Below are 14,974 nucleotides of genomic sequence, written 5' to 3'. Positions count from 1 at the left end.
TTTTTTGGACATCAACTTTGTCTTCTGCTCATTTTTATAAGTGGGAGGTCTCTGCCAGCTTAGTATTAGTCTTAGCATAAGGTGGAATTTGAGATGTTTTATAACAAAGGTAGATGTAGATCATATTAAATTTTTTATTTAAGACAAATGAAAGGTGGCAATATTTCTTGAAGCCCCAGGAATGACTGATCTGGGATTCATAATATCATAAAAGAGAACAATAAGTGATAAACATTAATATTTATTTAGCTTTTTAAAATGTGCCATGCACTGTGCCCAGTGCTTTACATATGAATTATATCCTTTTCTCTTTCTCAACAACTTTATGGTAGATACTATTTTTCCTGTAAACTTAACGAAGTTGAAGTTTAGAGATTTACTCACCTAAGGTTATAAGGCTCATAAATAGTAGAGCCAGGATTAAACCCAAGTGTGTCTGACTCCAGCAGTTGAGTGTCAAATAGTTAGGTTTTAATGGCCTCTCATCAATATCCCAAAGGGCTCGAACTCTTATAAGTAGGTTTAGTTCCAAACTGATTACTGCCCGATCTTAATCATGATGGTCAGTAGAAGATGTGTTTAGATCCCTCTTGGTGAAAGGAGCCCCTGAGTTTCCACGTAATACACTTGGAAAACCATAGAATTTGTTTCCTTAATTTTGCTCATTCACAACCCCTCTGTCACACTGCTCGATTCTCTGTTTCTTAAGCATAGCACAATACATCTGATCTCTTGTTTTTAAAATATCTGTAATGCCTGGACAACATGGCGAAACCCTGTCTCTACTAAAAATACAAAAATTAGCCGGGCATGGTTGCGGGCACCTGTAATCTCAGCCACTCAGGTGGCTGAGGCAGGAGAATCACTTGAACCCAAGAGGCAGAGGTTGCAGGGAGCTGAGATTGCGCCATTGCATTCCAGCCTGGGTAATGAGAGCGAAACTCCGTCTAAAAAAAAAAAAAATTGTTATGGTGTGTGTTATGTAGATATTCTTGGAGTTCTGGGCATGTAGCTGACACCTTTTCATGAAGTGCAGAAAAACCCATTTTATATGAGTGTGTTTTCAGAATCAACCATAGTTCCTGTTACAGAAGATGGACCCAGTAATTATTGGTTGTGTGAATGTTGTATGAATTAAATTAGATAAGGAGATTACATAGCATACTCCTCTAAAATGTGCATATTTAAAGTAATTGGGTATATGTATCATGATCAGCTGGAAACCTTTTTTGAAATACAGATGCTTATTATGACTTAGAAACACTGTTCTAAGTTGATTATATTTGGAGACTATAAAAGTGATTGACTAGTTCTTGGTAAATAATTGTTACTTTTCTTGATTTTTAAATATTCATGCTGTAATGATAAAAATGTCCAAATCCATAGTGTATATGGTTTAGATCTTGTTTATAATATACAGAGAAAGGCCATCAGGAGTTTCTTGAAGTAATAAATACATTATTGTCAGGTTCATTTTGGAGTTATTTACTGTACTAAACCAGCCTCACAATGACTTGCAGATTTGTGATATTACTCTTGGCCTTTAGAGAGAGAAGGACACACAGTAAATAATCCCTAAATTCAGGGAATTGACTTAATGAGAGTAAATTGAGAATAGTTGAATTTTTAAGCTTTTTGGATTCTGGGTTAGTATTTTGATTTATTTGATTTAAGATGATTGTTGAGGTAACATGGAAATAAGTCTTTCCAAAATGAAAATCTTTTTAGTAATCAAATGAGGATTTTCTGATACCAACAGGGTGCATTGGAAATGAGATTTTCTGATCAGCAGCAGCATGCATTGCACTGTACTGGGGAATTGATGTAAAGTAATATTTAAAAGTTCGTATTACTGGCTGGGCACCTTGGTCATCAAGAGTGAGTCCAACAACTAACAGGTGTCTTGGCTTGTGAGGAGCCCCCTCCAGCATTAATGGGAAAAGAGATGAGGGCCAGGGCCGGGCATGGTGGCTCACGCCTATAATCCCAGCACTTTGGGAGGCTGAGGCGGGTGGATCACCTGAGGTTGGGAGTTCAAGACCAGCCTCACCAACATGGAGAAACCCCGTCTGTACTAAAAATACAAAATTAGCCGGGCGTGGTGGCGCATGCCTGTAATCCCAGCTACTCGGGAGGCTGAGGCAGGAGAGTCGCTTGAACCTGGGAAGCAGAGGTTGCAGTGAACCAAGATTGCGCCATTGCACTCCAGCCTGGGCAACAAGAGCGAAACTCCGTCTCAACAAAAGAAAAAGTTCTTATTACTGAGGAAAATTAAAAAATTCAATGCCTTAAATATAAACACTTAAAGTTATGGGATATGAAAATTATGGACATATCAGACCTGAATTTTATGTTATTTTACCCACTCGACCAGTAAGGTCTTGAGTCATATATTTTAGTGGAGGCAATTTTATTCATGTATTGTTTTTTTTCTTTTTTAAGACAGGGTCTCGCTCTGTTGCCCAGGCTGAGGTGCAGTGGTGTGGTCTTGGCTCACTGCAACCTCTGCCTGCCAGATTCAAGCAATTCTCCTGCCTGAGCCTCCTGAGCAGCTAGGATTACAGGCGTATACTACCACACTCAGCTAATTTCTGTATTTTTAGTAGAGACGGGGTTTCACTATTTTGACCAGGCTGGTCTCGAACTCCTGACCGCAAGTGATCTGCCCACTTTGGCTTCCCAAAGTGCTGGGATTACAGGTGTGAGCCACCATGCCCGGCCCATACATTGTTTTTCAGTTCTAAAACATTCTGTTTTAAAAAATCAGTTGTTTTGTTCATTATTCCTTAATAGTGTATTCCTTCATGATTGTGAGAGTCAATTCAATATCTCTAACGGTCTTTTGAAAATCTTAAATAGGGCAAATTTTATTCCGGGTTTCCATGACTCAAAAATCAGTGTTGATGGTTCTTGTCTCCCCTCCCTCATAATGTGGTTTGGCACAATGCTTCAGGGAAATAACAGTGAGGGTGATTGAGGGAAAACTGAAAAATCCATGAAGGAAGTAATAGCTATTCTTAGAATTATTGGCTCTAAAAAATACTTTCGTAGGTTCTCTCTAGTCATGATTACTCATAGGAAACAAATATGAGGTTTATAGATTTAAATCCAGGTATTTCTTTAAAGAGAAAATAAATGTTAAAGAAGTCATATTCATTGTTTTCATTAAGATTTGAGATTTTTGTAACAAGTTAGAGTAAGAGGGAAGTAAAAATCAAATAAGCTAAAATAGGTACCTGAGATGTCTTTTTTTCCATGTTAGACAGATAATGTACCAATGCTGTAGCAAGGTTTGAGGGAGGCACATCTCATATGTGTGTGAAAACCCAGTTATCATGCTTATGAACTACAAAAGGATCTATATAAGTTCTTGTGTAGGTGTTAGCTAACAATCTGGTGTTTCTAAAATGTGAAACACATATATCTTACTCTTTGGCAAATTAGCAAAATAAGCTGGCATAACAGCTTCTATTCTTGACAGGAAAATTTTATACCTTTTTGTACTTGATTAGTCCATTAGGTTATTATCTACAGTTACCTGAATGTGAGTAAAAATTAAAAAGAAATCTGTATATGAGGTAGAGGGATGGCTCCTAGAAAACATGTATATACAGATGTTTTTGCCATAAACCTATAGAATAATCATATTTTACTAGAGTAGATTTAATCAGTTGGGGAGATTGTTGAAACTGCTTCCAGAGGTGGCACAAGTTATATTTTGAAGGTTACAAATTGTGTTATATTTAGTTTATGCCACTTTGATACTTCCAAGGTTTAAATTTTCTGTGCTTTTTTGTTTACTTGACATTTCTGGGATTGAGATCATGTTTGTTTCCTGCTATATTTGTTTTCTAGTCACGTTGAACCTTGTTTTTCTAATAATTATGCTGCAATATTATTTGATACATACAATTTTAGCTATGTTCTCTTGTCCCTGCTGGTATTTTGCATTTATATAAATAACCTTTATAGGATAAAGCACAGTGTCTTTTGTCTTGAAAAAAGATGAAAAACTTTTTCAATGTGTCCCCATTTGGTTTCAGTTATCCACATCTGAAGTCACTGTGGCTTTGCCTGTTTAAACAAGTTTCTTTTCTTGTCCCTTCAGTAGCAACCACCAGGGCCGTCGTTTTATATGTCACTTTTCTTTCATTCAGAAAGAGGTGCTCACTTTGGTCATTAATTTTTGTTTTAGTCTGCTCCTATCATTATGGTAGTTTATAGAAACTATTTTTTAATTTTAGTTTTAATTTTTCTTTTTTTGTAGAGACAGAGTCTCCCTCTGTTGCTCAGGCTGGTCTTGAACTTTTGGCCTCAAGCAGTAATCTGCCGCAGGCTCCCAATGTGTTGAAATTACAGGTGTGAGCCACCACACCCAGTGTAGAAATTTTTTTTTTTTTTTTTTTGAGATGGAGTCTTACTCAAGTGATTCTCCTGCCTCCGCCTCCTGAGTAGGTGGGATTACAGGCACCCACCACCACACCCGGCTAATTTTTGTTTGTTTTAGTAGAGATGGAGTTTCACCATGTTGGTTAGTCTAGTCTCGAACTCCTGAGCTCAGGTGATCCGCCCACCTTGGCCTCCCAAGGGGCTGGGATTACAGGTGCCACCGCACCCGGCCTAGAAACTATTCTTTAGCTGTGATATGTACTTTATTCTATCATCATTTATTTTATTTAGATGCTACACAATGTGCTAGAGTCTAAAGGGAATGTATGCTTGTATTTTTCTTTTTTTTGTTAAACTACTTCTCATGCTATTATTGCTTGGCTTTTTTTTTCTTTTTTTTATTATTATACTTTAAGTTTTAGGGTACAAGTGCACAACGTGCAGGTTTGTTACATATGTATACGTGTGCCATGTTGGTGTGCTGCACCCATTAACTTGTCATTTAGCATTAGGTATATCTCATAATGCTATCCCTCCCCCCTCCCCCCACCCCACAACAGTCCCTGGTGTGTGATGTTCCCCTTCCTGTGTCCATGTGTTCTCATTGTTCAATTCCCACCTATGAGTGAGAACATGCGGTGTTTGTTTTTTTGTCCTTGCGATAGTTTGCTGAGAATGATGGTTTCCAGCTTCATCCATGTCCCTACAAAGGACATGAACTCATCATTTTTTATGGCTGCATAGTATTCCATGGTGTATATGTGCCACACTTTCTTAATCCAGTCTATCATTGATGGACATTTGGGTTGGTTCCAAGTCTTTTCTATTGTGAATAGTGCCACTATAAACATATGTGTGCATGTGTCTTTATAGCAGCATGATTTATAATCCTTTGGATATATACCCAGTAATGGGAAGGCTGGGTCAAATGGTATTTCTAGTTCTAGATCCCTGAGGAATCGCCACACTGACTTCCACAACGGTTGAACTAGTTTACAGTCCCACCAACAGTGTAAAAGTGTTCCTATTTCCCCACATCCTCTCCAGCACCTGTTGTTTCCTGACTTTTTGAAGATTGCCATTCTAACTGGGGTGAGATGGTATCTCATTATGGTTTTGATTTGCATTTCTCTGATGGCCAGTGATGATGAGCATTTTTTCATGTGTCTTTTGGCTGCATAAATGTCTTCTTTTGAGAAGTGTCTGTTCATATCCTTCGCCCACTTGTTGATGGGGTTGTTTGTTTTTTTCTTGTAAGTTTGTTTGAGTTCATTGTAGATTCTGGATATTAGCCCTTTGTCAGATGAGTAGGTTGCAAAAATTTTCTCCCATTCTGTAGGTTGCCTGTTCACTCTGATGGTAGTTTCTTTTGCTGTGCAGAAGCTCTTTAGCTTAATTAGATCCCATTTGTCAATTTTGGCTTTTGTTGCCATTGCTTTTGGTGTTTTAGACATGAAGTCCTTGCCCATGCCTATGTCCTGAATGGTATTGCCTAGGTTTTCTTTTAGGGTTTTTATGGTTTTAGGTCTAACATGTAAGTCTTTAATCCATCTTGAATTAATTTTTGTATAAGGTGTAAGGAGGGGATCCGGTTTCAGCTTTCTACATATGGCTAGCCAGTTTTCCCAGTAACATTTATTAAATAGGGAATCCTTTCCCCATTTCTTGTTTTTGTCAGGTTTGTCAAAGATCAGATGGTTGTAGATATGCGGCATTATTTCTGAGGGCTCTGTTCTGTTCCATTGGTCTATATCTCTGTTTTGGTACCAGTACCATGATGTTTTGGTTACTGCAGCCTTGTAGTATAGTCTGAAGTCAGGTAGCGTGATGCCTCCAGCTTTGTTCTTTTGGCTTAGGATTGACTTGGCAATGTGGGTTCTTTTTTGGTTCCATATGAACTTTAAAGTAGTTTTTTCCAATTCTGTGAAGAAAGTCATTGGTAGCCTGATGGGGATGGCATTGAATCTATAAATTACCTTGGGCAGTATGGCCATTTTCATGATATTGATTCTTCCTATCCATGAGCATGGAATGTTCTTCTATTTGTTTGTATCCTCTTTTATTTCCTTGAGCAGTGGTTTGTAGTTCTCCTTGAAGAGGTCCTTCATATCCCTTGTAAGTTGGATTCCTAGGTATTTTATTCTCTTTGTAGCAATTGTGAATGGGAGTTCACTCATGATTTGGCTCTCTGTTTGTTATTGGTGTATAAGAATGCTTGTGATTTTTGCACATTGATTTTGTATTCTGAGACTTTGCTGAAGTTGCTTATCAGCTTAAGGAGATTTTGGGCTGAGATGATGGGGTTTTCTAGATATACTATCATGTCATCTGCAAACAGGGACAATTTGACTTCCTCTTTTCCTAATTGAATGCCCTTTATTCCCTTCTCCTGCCTAATTGCCCTGGCCAGAACTTCCAACACTGTGTTGAATAGGAGTGGTGAGAGAGGGCATCCCTGTCTTGTGCCAGTTTTCAAAGGGAATGCTTCCAGTTTTTGCCCATTCAGTATGATATTGGCTGTGGGTTTGTCATAGATAGCTCTTACTATTTTGAGATACGTCCCATCAATATGTAATTTATTGAGAGTTTTTAGCATGAAGGGTTGTTGAATTTTGTCAAAGGCCTTTTCTGCATCTATTGAGATAATCGTGTGGTTTTTGTGTTTGGTTCTGTTTATATGCTGGATTACATTTATTGATTTGCATATGTTTAACCAGCCTTGCATCCCAGGGATGAAGCCCACTTGATCATGGTGGATAAGCTTTTCGATGTGCTGCTGGATTCGGTTTGCCAATATTTTATTGAGGATTTTTGTATCAATGTTCATCAAAGATATTGGTCTAAAATTCTCTTTTTTTGTTGTGTCTCTGCCAGGCTTTGGTATCAGGATGATGCTGGCCTCATCAAATGAGTTAGGGAGGATTCCCTCTTTTTCTATTGATTGGAATACTTTCAGAAGGAATGGTACCAGCTCCTCCTTGCACCTGTGGTAGAATTTGGCTGTGAATCCATCTGGTCCTGGACTTCTTTTGGTTGGTAAGCTATTAATTATTGCCTCAATTTCAGAGCCTGTTATTGGTCTATTCAACTTCTTCCTGGTTTAGTCTTGGGAGAGTGTATGTGTCGAGGAATTTATCCATTTCTTCTAGATTTTCTAGTTTATTTGCGTAGAGGTGTTTATAGTATTCTCTGATGGTAGTTTGTATTTCTGTGGGATCAGTGGTGATATCCCCTTTGTCATTTTTTGTTGCGTCTATTTGATTCTTCTCTCTTTTTTTCTTTATTAGTCTTGCTAGCGGTCTATCAATTCTGTTGATCTTTTTAAAAAACCAGCTCCTGGATTCATTGATTTTTTGAAGGGTTTTTTTTGTCTCTATTTCCTTCAGTTCTGCTCTGATCTTAGTTATTTCTTGCCTTCTGCTAGCTTTTGAATGTGTTTGCTCTTGCTTTTCTAGTTCTTTTAATTGTGATGTTAGGGTGTCAATTTTAGATCTTTCCTGCTTTCTCTTGTGGGCATTTAGTGCTATAAATTTCCCTCTACACACTGCTTTGAATGTGTACCAGAGATTCTAGTATGTTGTGTCTTGGTTCTTGTTGGTTTCAAAGAACATCTTTATTTCTGCCTTCATTTCGTTATGTACCCAGTAGTCATTCAGGAGCAAGTTGTTCAGTTTCCATGTAGGTGAGCTGTTTTGAGTGAGTTTCTTAATCCTGAGTTCTAATTTGATTGCACTGTGGTCTGAGAGACAGTTTGTTATAATTTCTGTTCTTTTACATTTGCTGAGGAGTGCTTTACTTCCAACTATGTGGTCAACTTTGGAACAGGTGTAGTGTGGTGCTGAAAAGAATGTATATTCTGTTGATTTGGGGTGAAGAGTTCTGTAGATGTCTATTAGGTCTGCTTGGTGCAGAGCTGAGTTCAATTCCTGGATATCCTTGTTAACTTTCTGTCTCGTTGATCTGTCTAATGTTGACAGTGGGGTGTTAAAGTCTCCCATTATTAATGTGTGGGAGTCTAAGTCTCTTTGTAGGTCACTCAGGACTTGCTTTATGAATCTGGGTGCTTCTGTATTGGGTGCATATATATTAAGGATAGTTAGTTCTTCTCGTCGAATTGATCCCTTTACCATTATGTAATGGCCTTCTTTGTTTCTTTTGATCTTTGTTGGTTTAAAGTCTGTTTTATCCGAGACTAGGATTGCAACCCCTGCCTTTTTTTGTTTTCCATTTGCTTGGTAGATCTTCCTGCATCCCTTTATTTTGAGCCTATGTGTGTCTCTGCATGTGAGATGGGTTTCCTGAATACAGCACACTGATGGGTCTTGAGTCTTTATCCAATTTGCCAGTCTGTGCCTTTTAATTGGAGCATTTAGCCCATTTACATTTAAGGTTAGTATTATTATGTGCGAATTTGATCCTGTCATTATGATGTTAGCTGGTTATTTTGCTCATTAGTTGATGCAGTTTCTTCCTAGCCTCGATGGTCTTTATAATTTCGCATGTTTTTGCAGTGGCTGGTACCAGTTGTTCCTTTCCATGGTTAGTGCTTCCCTTCAGGAGCTCTTTTAGGGCAGGCCTGGTGGTGACAAAATCTCTCAGCACTTGCTTGTGCGTAAAGTATTTTATTTCTCCTTCACTTATGAAGCTTAGTTTGGCTGGATATGAAATTCTGGGTTGAAAATTCTTTTCTTTAAGAATGTTGAATATTGGCCCCCACTCTCTTCTGGCGTGTAGAGTTTCTGTGGAGAGATCCGCTGTTAGTCTGATGGGCTTCCCTTTGTGGGCAACCCGACCTTTCTCTCTGGCTGCCCTTAACATTTTTTTCTTCATTTCAACTTTGGTAAATCTGACAATTATGTGTCTTGGAGTTGCTCTTCTTGAGGAGTATCTTTGTGGTGTTCTCTGTATTTCCTGAATTTGAATGTTGGCCTGCCTTGCTAGATTGGGGAAGTTCTCCTGGATAATATCCTGCAGAGTGTTTTCCAACTTGTTTCCATTCTCCCTGTCACTTTCAGATACACCAATCAGACGTAGATTTGGTCTTTTCACATAGTCCCATATTTCTTGGAGGCTTTGTTCATTTCTTTTTATTCTTTTTTCTCTAAACTTCTCTTCACTCTTCATTTCATTCATTTCATCTTCCATCGCTGATACCCCTTCTTCCAGTTGATCGCATTGGTTACTGAGGCTCGTGCATTCATCACGTAGTTCTCGTGCCGTGGTTTTCAGCTCCATCAGGTCCTTTAAGGACTTCTCTTCATTGATTATTCTAGTTATCCATTCGTCTAATTTTTTTTCCAAGTTTTTAACTTCTTTGCCATTGGTTTGAACTTCCTCCTTTAGCTTGGAGTAGTTTGATCTTCTGAAGCCTTCCTCTCTCAACTCGTCAAAGTCATTCTCCGTCCAGTTTTGTTCCATTGCTAGTGAGAAGCTGCGTTCCTTTGGAGGAGGAGAGGCGCTCTGATTTTTACAGTTTCCGGTTTTTCTGCTCTGTTTTTTCCCCGTCTTTGTGGTTTTATCTACCTTTGGTCTTTGATGATGGTGACGTACAGATGGGTTTTTGATGTGGATGTCCTTTCTGTTTGTTAGTCAGGACCCTCAGCTGCAGGTCTGTTGGAGTTTACTGGAGGTTCACTCCAGACTCTGTTTGCCTGGGTATGAGCAGCGGTGGCTGCAGAACAGCGGATATTGGTGAACTGCAAATGCTGCTGCCTGATCGTTCCTCTGGAAGTTTTGTCTCAGAGGAGTACCCGGCCGTGTGAGGTGTCAGTCCGCCCCTACTGGGGGGTGCCTCCCATTTAGGCTACTCGGGGGTCAGGGACCCACTTGAGGAGGCAGTCTGCCCGTTCTCAGATCTCCAGCTGTGTGCTGGGAGAACCAGTACTCTCTTCATAGCTGTCAGACAGGGACATTTAAGTCTGCAGAGGTTATTGCTGTCTTTTGTCTGTGCCCTGCCCCCAGAGGTGGAGCCTACACAGAGGCAGGCAGGCCTCCTTGAGCTGTGGTGGTCTCCACCCAGTTCGAGCTTCCCTGCCACTTTGTTTACCTACTGAAGCCTGAGTAATGGCGGGCGCTCCTCCCCCAGCCTTGCTGCCGCCTTGCAGTTTGATCTCAGATTGCTGTGGTAGCAATGAGCGAGGCTCTGTGGGCGTAGGACCCTCCGAACCGGGTGCGGGATATAATCTCCTGGTGTGCTGTTTGTGAAGCCCGTTGGAAAAGTGCAGTATTAGGGTGGGAGTGACCCGATTTTCCAGGTGCCGTCTGTCACCCCTTTCTTTGACTAGGAAAGGGAATTCCCTGACCCCTTGTGCTTCCCAGGTGCAGCTTACGCACGGTGCACTGCACCCACTGTCCTGCACCCACTGTCTGGCAGTCCCCAGTGAGATAAACCCGGTACCTCATTTGGAAATGCAGAAGTCACCCGTCTTCTGCGTCGCTCACACTGGGAGCTGTAGACTGGAGCTGTTCCTATTCGGCCATCTTGGCTCCACCCCCGTTTTTTTTTTTTTTTTTTTTTTTGAGACAGGGTTTCACTCTTGTTGCCTAGGCTGGAGTGTGATGGCGCAATCTCTGCTCACTGCAACCTCCACCTGTTGGGTTCAAGTGATTCTCCTGCCTCAGCCTCCCAAGTAGCTGAGATTACAGGCACCTGCCACCATGACTGGCTAATTTTTGTATTTTTCGTATAGACGGGGTTTCACCATGTTGGCCAGGCTAGTCTTGAACTCTTCACCTCGAGTGATCCTCCCACCTCAGTGTCCCAAAGTGCTGGGATTACAGATGTGAGCCACTGTATCCGGCCTTACTTGGCTTTTTTATGTTTTTTATTTTGGGAAATTTGAAGCATATACAAAACCAGGGAGACTAATATAAATATTCCTGTCACCTTTTGCCAACTTTAGCAATTACCAAATAAGGAGCAATCTTATTTCCTCTATGCCTCTATGCCTCCCAGTTCTACCTTAGATTATATGAAACAAATCCCAGACAGTCACATCATTTAATATGTAAATATTTCAGTATTTACTGCTGCAGGGACACCTTCATAACCATATCACCATCCTCACACTCTTAAAAATGTCAGCAGTAATTTCTTAAAATCATTATCTAGTCTGTGTTCTTTGTTTTTCTTGCATAAATGGGAAATTAGGAGAGGAAGTCTCACATTTTAATTTATTCTTCCTACTTTTCAAAATTATCTTTTGATGTCTCATGATATCAAACCTTCAGAAGTTCAAGTGTGTACTGGTGAATTACTCAGTTGAAAGAAACCCATCAATGTACTTATTGTGTTCATTCAATGGCACAGTCCTGATCGGGCTGTGGAGTACTGGGTGGCTCCTGGAGTTTCAGAAACTTTTAATTTACTCATCTTGGAATTTATTTATGCAGCAGATATTCAACTGTCTGTTCTATGCCCGGTATACTTCTAGGTGCTTGGGTTATATCAATGAATAAAACAAAAATCTTTGCCTTTGACAATGTTGTATTCTAGTGACAGACAGTAAACAGTTAATATAATACAAAAATAAATTATATGTTAGTAAATAAGTGCTCTGGCAAGGAAGAGTAAGTAGAGCAGAATAAAGGGGGAAATTGGAATTTGGTGGTGGTGGGAAGCATTATTAAATAAGGTGAGCACGATAGGTCTCTCAAGAGGATGAGATTTAAGCAAAGGTATGAATAGGAAACTAAGAATGGTCTGGCAGAAGTGTTGGTTGTGATGGAACAGCCAGAGCAAGTACGCCAGGTTGTTTGAGGGAAAGCAAGGAGATCCTTGTAAATGGAGTTGAGTGAACAAGGGGGATAATTGTAGAAGATAGGTTACAGAGGTGAGGTAAAGTGGAGTCAGGAGAGTAGTGAGGTGGGGTAGTTTGTAGTACGAGGTGTGTAATGCTTTTGAAGGTCATTTGGCTTTTATTCTGAGAGAAATGCGGGAGTCATTGGATGGTTTTGATTAGAGCAATGACAGGAACTAAATTAAAAAGATCATTCTTGCTACTTTTTGGAAAATAGGCCATAGGAGAGCAAGTAAAGAAACAAGAAGGCTAGTTAAGGATGCTTTTAAAATAATCCAGGTAAGAGTTAGTGGCTGGGACTGGGTAGTGGCAGTGGAGGTGGTGAGAAATAGATGATTTCTGGGTATAATTTGAAGGTACAGCCAAAGGAATTTGCTGACTGTAGATGTAAAGGGTGTATGTGTGTGTTTGAGGAAGGAGAGAAAGAGAGGAGTAGCATGACTCTAGGTTTCTTGGCCAGAGTAGCTACAAGGATGGAGTTGCCATCAATTGAGATGAGAAAGCCTGCAGGAGGTTGGTGTCAGGTTAGGGGTAGGTTGGAGGTAGAAAGAGAAGTTAGATTTTTGAGTGTGTTGAGTTTGAAATGTCTTTTAGATGTCTAATTTGAGAAGACTACCTTATAACTACGCCTGTCAAATAATAAATTTTCAACACCACCACTATCACCAACAAACTCTTGTTAAAAAAATGAATTAACTGGATTCTGTGTGAACAGCAGTAGAGACCCCATGGCTGTAATATTTCAGTTTCTGCCCTCAGTAAGGCAGCAAGTCTCTTGTGGCTTGTGACCCAGGAGTTAAAGGCATGACAAATGTCAAGATGGACATCAAGATGCAGATTTAGCAGCACGAGTATTAAAGATTGGATAGATGATGGTATTTTATAATGCTTTTCCTGTTTAAAACATCTGAAAGCATTGAAAAATATCTGTTAGGTAGACTGTTCAATAGAAATGGTTATGAGGCTAGTCAATTGTGTTGAAAGCATGAGTAATTTGCTTTTCCAATTATGTAAAATACCTTTGGATTTTGTTTGCCTTGTGAGAGTGAAAAATTGTAAAACCAAGTAGAACAATTCAGTAGTAGAACAATTTTTCACTTTATTTTCCAAAGTAACAGTGACTTGGTTTTTATATTAATAGTTTCAACTCAAGAGCTGCTCTCTCCTTGCTTTTCTAAACACATGGCATTATATTATTTCATAGAAAATACTTAAGAAATTTTAGGCATGTCATAGTATTTCCTAAATATTAGCTTCTTCAGATCATTCTTCTGTGTGTTTGTATTTTTTGTTTGTTCTAATTGGTCATTGATTATCCTGTCCAAGCCAACTGTGACTTGTGCATCAGAGGTTGAAAGTCCTTTTTTAAGGATTTGAAAACTTTTCCCCGACATTTCATAAGTTTCCTCATAAGTATACTGCTGAATCATTTTACTGACAATATTAGGAAGTAGTCTGAAATGTAAACTCTTCTTTGTCATAAATTGTTACCAAATCAAAGGAAAATGCCTTTTCTTGAGAGGCTTTTATGAATTCTAACTCTTACATGGATCTGTTTTTTCAAATTTTTACTAATTCTATAATACTAGGCAGATATAAATGCATACACATAAAAACATGCACACAGATATACACTATATGCCAAGAAGCCTTTGAGTACTGTGTATTTCAAATTCTTCTTCTAATGGCTTAGAAGGTATTAAGTCAGGCATATCTCAGAAATACTCAGTGTTCTAGTAAGGCCAGAAGGCTCTGTACTTCAAAGACAGAAATCGGATCCTTGCTTTTACGCTTTAATGGGAAAGGAAAAATAGATAATTAAAAAAATAATTCGGCTTCTCTTCCTTAGTTGTGTTGATACTATATCTTTTTGGGCAGTGACTGAGGCTCCCCTGACTGCTGATCTTACTTGGATCCGTTAGTTGAAGAGAATAACAGGGAAATCTCGTAGTGTTTTTCTTAGCTTCAGAAACCATGTTTGCTTGCCAAGTTCATGAATTCTTACTTTCTACCTTGAATCTTTCTGTGTCAGACCCAACAAATTGGGTAATGGTTTTTCTGTTAACTTAACGCCAGTTATGTAGGATATGCACAGTAAACATTAATTCACTTTCTTTCCTTCTTGTTTCTGCTTGCTGTTGTACTTTGGTATACTTTTACAGAGTGCATTATGTGATGGCAGAAGAGATAGTCAGCTGGAATGTTGACTATCCAGTTGAATGTTCAAGGCTAGTCTTGAACTCCTAGGCTGAAGTCATACTCCCACCTCGGCCTCCCAAAGTGTTGGGATTACAGGTTTGAGTACCTGACCTCAGTGTCTTTATTCATATGATATTTCTTCACATACAGATACATTCTGAAAATAAATAATTGATGTGTAGAATTTTTAGAGCTCAAAGATCTTGGAGATAAACTATCCCAACTCCTTATTTTTCTGATAAAGAAAGTGTGTTCGTAGAGATGAGATGTGTTTTCCATGGACTCATTGGGTTGGAAAGAACTGAAGTTTTTAAAAAAAAAAACACTTTTATTTTAGGTTCAGGGGTACATGTGCAGGATTATTATATAGGTAGACTCGTGTAACAGGGGTTTGTTGTACAGATTATTTCTTCACACAGGTACTAAGCCTAGTACCCAATGGTTATTTTTCCTGCTCCCCTTCCTCTTTCCACCCTCCACCCTCAAGCAGGCCCTAGTGCCTGTTGTTCCCCTCTTTGTGTCCGTGAGTTCTCATCATTTCGCTTCCTCTTATAAGTGAGAATATATGGTATTTGGTTTTCTGTTCC

General features: G+C 39.3%; 1 protein-coding gene and 1 non-coding gene across 13 annotated transcripts in view; one reads left to right on the top strand and one right to left on the bottom strand.

Annotated features, from left to right (window-relative positions):
- RABGAP1L (RAB GTPase activating protein 1 like) overlaps positions 1-14,974 on the top strand; it is an 857,048-nt gene that overhangs the window by 37,266 nt on the left and 804,808 nt on the right. For 2 of the 12 annotated variants that reach the window (XM_054551290.2, XM_063724430.1), the window contains exon 2: positions 7,264-7,425. The gene's annotated coding sequence lies outside the window, so the exon portion shown is untranslated. 12 annotated transcript variants of the gene reach the window in all.
- LOC112131505 (small nucleolar RNA U13) lies at positions 3,257-3,358 on the bottom strand. Its single transcript, XR_002913562.1, has one exon. It is a non-coding gene; the product is annotated as a small nucleolar RNA U13 (small nucleolar RNA).

Source organism: Pongo abelii, chromosome 1 (assembly GCF_028885655.2).
Source record: "Pongo abelii isolate AG06213 chromosome 1, NHGRI_mPonAbe1-v2.0_pri, whole genome shotgun sequence".
NCBI lineage: Eukaryota > Metazoa > Chordata > Mammalia > Primates > Hominidae > Pongo > Pongo abelii.
This window is presented reverse-complemented; position numbering and strand designations above follow the sequence as displayed.